This window comes from Panicum virgatum, chromosome 9N (assembly GCF_016808335.1).
Source record: "Panicum virgatum strain AP13 chromosome 9N, P.virgatum_v5, whole genome shotgun sequence".
NCBI lineage: Eukaryota > Viridiplantae > Streptophyta > Magnoliopsida > Poales > Poaceae > Panicum > Panicum virgatum.
In genome coordinates this window covers 60,595,747-60,603,811 of record NC_053153.1, presented here as the reverse complement: position 1 = coordinate 60,603,811, position 8,065 = coordinate 60,595,747, and positions in this window count along the sequence as shown.

The window sequence follows — 8,065 nt, the reverse complement described above, 5'->3', positions numbered from 1 at the left end:
CAATTGGTCCGACTTTTATATACAGGCTTCCATTTTAATATCTCCAGTATTTGGTTCAGGAACAACTCGGGTTTATTTGCCACTCATTATGCTTGAGCATTTAATGGTATTTGTCTCCTTTGGGATCTGAAGACGGTAATTACCAAAATAAAACGCGACAGAGATGTGTTCTTGATGTATGTATTATATCCAATGTGAATGCAACCTGACGGATCATGATCATATCATTTTGTTTATGCAGGCTGACCATGGATTGAATCGTGCGGAATTAATATTCTGTCTTCTCTCCATGGCTGGAAATGCCAGCCACATCTCGTCTTTGCCGATTGATCTCTTAGAGAATTGATCCAGTGGCTACCGAGGTGAAGGATATTGCTCAACTTTTGAAGCCCAGTTGGTCAACTAGCAGCGTGTTCCCGCCAGCGGACTGTGTGATCTGCTTTTGGTACTGCCTAGTAGTATCAACTTAATTTGGTTGTGTGTTGCCATACATCTAATATTAGTTACTCGACACAATATGCATGGACATTGTTTGGTCCTCTTTGGTTACGACAGTTTATTTTCTTTCTATCGTGAGAACAGGGGCTGGTCACCAATATAATGAATGGATCCAAGTACTTCTAAAGATTTTACCAGTCAATCGTTTGACATCAGGATCGTTTGTGCAATCCATTCTCTATTACATAGAACATGTCAACCAACTATCTTTGCCAATAGACGAATGTGTATCAGTGTATGCGACACAGTCAAGTATAAAACCATAAAGCACATATAAAACTGATGCTACCGAGACCACTACCTACTATACGAAAAACAAGGTTCTTACCACGAAATGGAAAAAGTTGCAAAATAATCCATACATCAGTTATACCATCATAAGTGGAACAGTGTGTCAAATGTCAATCATTGCAAAAAAAAAAAATAGCTAATTGTTTTGAGCAGCAAGTGATTGGTTGTACCACCTACAGAAGATAAGTTCGAAGGGCCTAGAATACAGTTGCTACACTATTGTGTCGGACATAGCAATTCTTTTAATTAAAACACTCCGATGTCTTATGATCATCAAGCCCACAAGTTACGCAACACTTGTTGGGTTCTTCTTCCTGGTGGGTCCTTTGGTAAGCTGCACACATCAGGTGCGTTCTTTGGTAAACTTTTCCTATAAAATAGCGATTAAATTTCAAATATTGTTTGTAGTCCCAATGGGAAAATTTTAAGAATAATGGAGAACTATGATGGTAGCACGTCAGTGTGAAGTGGTAGTACATATCAAGCAGATAGATAGTTTTATGTTGCATCTGCTTCATCAGTTGACTGGTTTTCATATATTTTCATCCTACCACTAAGAAAATTTAATGCTACACTAGTCAGACGCGTCTCCTTGCATAATCCTATCAATAGAAGCCAACCAATACGGAAATGAGGAAATCTGCACAGAAAAAAAAGATTTCTTCAAGCGAAGCTTACCGTTTTGGCCATGGCTGTGTTTCATTATCTGAATCAAAATAGAAAACAACCACAGATGCAATCTTACTATTACTAATTGGAGGCTCCTTTGGAGTTTTCACGTGAAGCCACCTAGGATCCTAGGTGGATACTCCAAAAAAATAGAGAAATCCTATAAATTCTCACAAAAATCAGAAACATCCGACCATCAATCCAACAACTCTAATTATAATAACCATCGGATCTGTTGTCTTTTCTAATAAATTACCTACCTCTGCCATTATAAAAATAGACTAAAGTAACCCCCTAAATATGTATCTAAATTACCCACCTCTCCCATTATAAAAAATCTAAAATAACCCCCTAATCTTTATGTAAATTACCCACCTATGCTATTATAAAAATAATACAAATACCCCCCTAAATTTGCATATAAATTATCCAATTATGTCATTATATTACAAGTTAAATTACTCATAAATCTGAATCTAAATTATATAATTATAATAATATATTAAAGTGCATCAATATTAAATTATAAAATTACTATTTCTATTATTATTAATATTATTATTTATATAAAAATACTACCCACCATATATGTCACCATATATTCATGTACGATGGAAGAGATAAGAATACCAATTCACAAACAAATAGTTCAATTAAATATATATTGAATACATATGGACGTGCACAAAATAAAAATATATATTTTAGAGTATGTGTTAGAATATTTAATAGATAAAAATAGCGTGAGATAGCTAATTATAATTATTGACCTTATTTTTATATTAATTCTAATTAGCCCGTGCGGGAGCACGGGTTGATAGAATAGTGCAACAACACAGGTGCTCCTTGGAAATTCGAAGGGGGCAACAAAATGAAACCCACGTTCTGGTAGTTGAGAAATAAAGGAAAGGGACCATGAAAGGGTAGCAAGTTAGTGGCTTAGAGCTGCCGCGTGCTCCTTTGGGACGACTTGCCTAGCAAGCTCTAAATCGCCAGGAAGAACTTCAAAGATCAAGTTTAGATTAGCACACGTTGAGGAAGAGTACCTTTTTCCGTTGAATAATCCTGGCACCGCATCTTCCCCACGCTTGAATCCTCTCTTGCAACATCCATGTTGGTATTGATCCCCACCCTCTAAGCTGAAACAAAATGAGGAATGAGCAGTACTCACTCCTGGCTGTGATGAGTGAATTGTCAACCGTGCGATGTGATCATGTGCTTGGTCTTTGGTTGCAGGTACACGGGCGTCGAGTGTCGACGGTGAGCTGCCGTGGAGGTGCTGTGGCCGATGGACCGTGCGGTGGACAGCGGTGAAGGGCAGCCGGGACCGGAGCTTGGACCGGGCGGCAACTGTGGCGTCCACTCCTGGATCGAGGGCGCAAGCACCGGTAGATGACGGGTTTCTTGGTTTGCACCACAAAACCAAGCTGGCGGACGGCGGTTGAAGACGCTAAGTCGTGGAGGCATGGGCGTCGGTCTTGGGACTGGCCGAGGTGACGGGCGTCGACAGCATCTAGGGCCTCACTGCGGGCGAGGAGGTGACGGGCGTCGGGTGGCGTCTAGGGCCGTCAGAAGGCCGAGGCGGGAACGGCGTCCAGGGCCATGGCGTGGAGGCGGGAATCTTCCCACGCGTGGAGTTTTGGCAGTTTTCACAAAACCGGCCACCTCACCGGGTTTTGCGGACCCCTCAAAACCGTGGATCAGATCTGCATCGACGTGGTGGCATCACGGAGAAGGCTTCGAGTCGAAGAAAGAAACTCCGCCGTCGGATGAGATCTTGTACCCTTTCCGGTTTTGCCCCTACGGGCGTTTTAGTGTTCGAGTCAGGGTGGAGGACATTTTTGGGAAGGGACCGGTCTGACCGGTCGGCCCCGAGATGGTATAAATACCTCTCACCTGCCCTCTTGGATAGGAGAGCCTCCAAGCCACGAGTCCTTTTCTATTTTTCCTTGCTCCTCTCTCTGTTCTAGGGTTAGGCCGAGGTCTCCATGAAAAACGTGGTCTAGATTATAGCTAGGCCCACTAATTTGAGAGGGTGGATGAATGGGTGGAGGTCTAGCTCTTGTATAGGTGAATTCCTCTGTAAATCACGATGAATTTGAATGAAATCGAGGACCCTTTTGAGCAGCTCTCTTGTGTTCCCGTTCATCTCTTGTTCTTGGATTGATTTCCTCTCTTTTGGTGGTTTTTGGAATCAAAGCTTTCTCTTGGTGGGTTTAGGGACTCCGTGATTTGCATCTCGACCATCTAGCCTAGAGCTAAACCCCCGAGAATCACGAGTCCCTCTAGTTGAGGTTTTTGGAGTTTTTGGAAAACCCTCTTTTGCCTCTTTCCCCCTCGAAACTCTAGTGATCCTTTGCATTTTAGGTTAATTCTTTTTGTGGAGAGGTTCATCTCTATTCCAGGAACCTACCTGCAAATTTTGAGACCATTAGGTGATGATTTGAACGAGTAATCTTGAAATCACCTCGAGTTCGCGGGCTAGAATTCTGTTCTGGGCAGAAGCGGTCTGTCCGGTCGCAGAAACCGGTCTGACCGGTCGGTGCAACCGGTCTGACCGGTCTGGAATTTCAAATCCAGCCCGACTGGTCTGACCGCCCAGAGCGAGCGGTCTGTTAGGTCCCTGACCGCTAGATCTGCAGTTTTTCTCGATCGCTTCCGTGCTTTCTGACACTCGTTCCTAGGGGTGATTTGTGTTGGTTTAGCTCTTCTATAGCTACTCCACACCTCATCTAGGATTTGGGGGCTTGTGGTGATTTTGGGGATATAGGCCGACGGATCGATTTCAAAAGAAATTTTGATCGGCTCCCATTCACCCCCCCTCTGGTCGCCAGTTTCGGTCCCTCAATTAGTATCAGAGCTTGGTTGAGGTTTTCAGTACCTTAACCGATTCGAAAACCACTTGGCGACCATGGCGAGTCTTGGTAAGATTCCAGTGTTTTCCGACGAGGACTATGCTTATTGGAAGGTTCGCATGCGTGCCTTCTTGTAAAGTATGGGAGCCGAGGTCTGGGATATCACCAAGAACCAGGCGTACAAGGTGCTTGCCGTTCGGACCACTCTTCTTCAGGTGTCCGAGCACGAGGCGAACGCCAAGGCTGTCAATGCCTTGTTCGCTGGCGTTTCTCGTGCGGAGTTCTCACACGTCCAGGGTTTTCAGGAAGCCCACAAAGTCTGGACGTGTCTTGAGAACTACCACGAGGGCACACCTCAGGTGAATGCTAGATTGTTCGAGACTCACCGGCGTGAATATGAGAACTTCACACAGGGGCCGGGTGAGAGCATTGGCGACATGTTCAGTCGGTTTCAATCGATTGTGAACAAAGTCAGTGCGAACAGATCTGCTGATGCCCTTGACTACACAGAACACGAGAAGGCCCTCAAGTTGCTCTACGCACTTGACCGCTCTGTGTGGGATCTCAGGGTGAACACGATCATTGAGTCTGCAGGCTATGAGACTCTGACCGTGAATGTGCTTTTCAGCAAGCTCAAGGCCACGGAGGAGGATAACCAGACACGAGCCAAGCTCAATGGTGCCCCTCCTTCCAAGAGCATCGCTCTTGTGACTGGCCCAGGTGGATCGAGCTCTAACGCTAACTCTGCTCTTGGCTTTTCTCTTGCCTCTTTGCCTTCTGTTACAGATGAGCAGTTAGAGACGCTGGGCGACGACGACTTGTGCCTCCTCATCAACAAGTTCCATTGTGTCTACCACAACAGGCAGAGGAAGAAGAACCCCGGGTGCTACCACTGCGGCGATCTGAACCATTTCATCGCCGACTGCCCCAAGAAGTCCGGCGGTGACCAGAACAACAACTTCGACTACTACCGCCACCGCCACCGCGACAAGGGAGGCTCCAACAAGGAGTGTCGGCGCCACAAGCACCGCAGTCGTGACCGGGGAGGACGCTTCGACAAGGAGTCGCTCAAGAAGCGCTTCCAGTACAAGGCCAAGAAGCGGGAGAAGGCTTTCCTGGCGCAGCTCAGTGACCTCGACAAGAGCTCTGACACCGACCGCTCTTCTTCACCGACCTCTGACAACGATGACAAGAAGAAGAAGAAGCGGGACAAGGATGCCATCGGCTTCATCGGCCTTTGCTTGGCGGCTGGTCGACGCAAGGGTTTCTGCACCATGGCAGGTGAGGCCAATGGTGCTCGTGCGTCTCCAGGTGGACATGCTACACCGACGCACGACGACTCTTCTCCTGGATCCGAGAGTGATTCAGAGGTAAACTCCACGATTGACATGCTTGATACGGAGGTTAGGGAGTTGTACGTCGCTCTCAACAATCAGAAGAGGCTGCTTAAGGAAGCAGCTAGAGAGCGTAGAAAGCTTAGGGCTGAGCTGGCTTGTGCTAGAGAGAAATCTGGTGAGGATGAGTGCGCTAGTTGCATATCTCACATGAATGATATTGTTGCTCTCCGTGCGAAGCATGATGAGAATGTCACGAACTTAGATGTTGCTAAGACTTCGCTTGCTGATGTGTCTCACGAGCTAGCCAAGGCCAAGCATGAGCTTTAACTGGTCAAGGATGCTCCCATAGTTAGTGATGTGCTTGAATGTGATGAGTGTCCCATCTTTAAGTCTGATCTAGCTGCTTTGCAATCTAAATTTGCTACTATTGTGTGCGAGCTAGAGAAAATGAAGTCTAGGCCAGTTTTGCTTGGTGCGTGTAAGCTTTGTCCCACACTTAGATCGGAGCTAGATGAGAAGAACGCCTTAATTAAGCCTTTGGGGAAGACTAAGGTCGTGGAGTCTAGCCCACCTATTGAATGTCATGTTTGCCCTAGTCTGATTTCTGATTTGGATAATCTTGCGGTAGAGAAAGCCAACTTGGAGAATGAGAACACATATCTTAGGGCAATTCTGAGTTGGGTTTCTAGCAGTGAGCCGCAGTTGGGCATGATGATCAAGAAGTTTAAGCGTGGTGATGATTTTGGGGTCGGTTACACATACACGAAGTCAGACTTTGACAAGCTGTATGGTAAGATCGGCAAGGCTGCTGGAGCTCCAAGTGCTCTAAACACTGCTAGCACGAGCACGCAGCCTTCGCTTGTTGACCCCGTGGATGGTGTACTGAAAGAACCATCAAAAGCACCTCCACAGAAGCAGGTTTGGGTTCCAAAGCCCAATGAGCTGAGGAATCCCCTCGATACGCTCCCTGCTGCCATAGCCCAGGTTGCCCAGAGGAAGGAGGTTGCTCCTCCCCATCCGCAGGCGAGGCCTCCACCTCCCAAGAGAGAGGTGAGGTACCACTGCGAGTACTGTGACAGAGAAAGGTCACCTGGAGCAGTTTTGCTTCAGGAGGAACCGGGCTATGAGGCGTGAGCAGGAGAGACATAACTCGAACATGTACTCTGCTCGGGTGCATGGTCCTCCTCGGTGTGGTGGTAGGCAAGATGCTAGGGCGCGCCGTGTAGGTGGAGGACAGGCAGACGGTGGAGATTACCGTGCTCCAGCGGGTGGTCGCTTTGCCGGTCGTGCTCCTGGTCGTCCTCAGTACGGCTATGGACCACGGGACTGAGGCTTTGGAGGAGGTTACGATGCACCACGCTTTCCTCACAATGGTGATCGTCAGCCTCGCGGTAGATGGGACAGGGGATACACTTTTACTGATTTTGCTAACCCTTCTGTAGAGCAAATGGCTCGACACTGGTTTGCTTCACACTTTGCTAACCCCAGTGTGGAGACATTTGCTCACCCTTTGTCTCACTACTGATGTGCAGGTTGGAGGCTTGGAGAACAGGTGGATCATGGACTCCGGTTGTTCGCGCCATATGATCGGGAATGACAAATGGTTCACCAGCCTCACCCCAATGCGCCACAAAGAATACATCATATTTGGGGGTAATGGTAAGGGCAATGTACGTGGTGTTGGCGTTGTTAGAGTTTCTGATCACTTCACCCTGAGAGAGGTTGCTTTGGTTTTGAATTTTGGCTTTAATTTGCTTTCGGTTTCGCAACTTCTTGAGGATGGGTTTGAAGTTTGCTTCAAGGAGGGTTGTTCTCGTGTTTTGGATTCCAGAGGAGACCTGGTTTGCTGGATCGTTCCTTGCGACCAAGTTTTCTTGGTCGATTTCTCTGGAACTCCTTTTGGTCCTCCTTGTTGCTTGTTGGCTGGTCCTTCTTCTGATATGTGGAAGTGGCATAGGAGACTTGGACATTTGAGCTTTGACTTGTTGTCGAGACTTAGCTCACTTGGCCTGATCCGAGGATTGCCCAAATTGAAGTTTGAAAAGGACCTTGTTTGCCACCCGTGTCGCCACGGGAAGATGGTTGCCACCTCCCATCCGTCTGTTAATCAAGTGATGACCACTCACCCTGGAGATTTGCTACATATGGACACAGTCGGTCCTTCTCGGGTGATGTCGGTTAGTGGAAAGTGGTACGTTCTTGTGATCGTGGATGACTTTTCTCGCTATTCTTGGGTCTTTTTCATGAGAACCAAGGATGAGGCTTTCGAGTTTGTTCGAGACTTGATCTTGAGGTTGAAAAACGAGCTACCCCAGGCCATGAGAGCGATTCGCAGTGACAATGGCACAGAATTCAAAAATGCTCATTTTGACACCTTTTGCAGTGATCAAGGACTTGAACATAAGTATTCTTCTC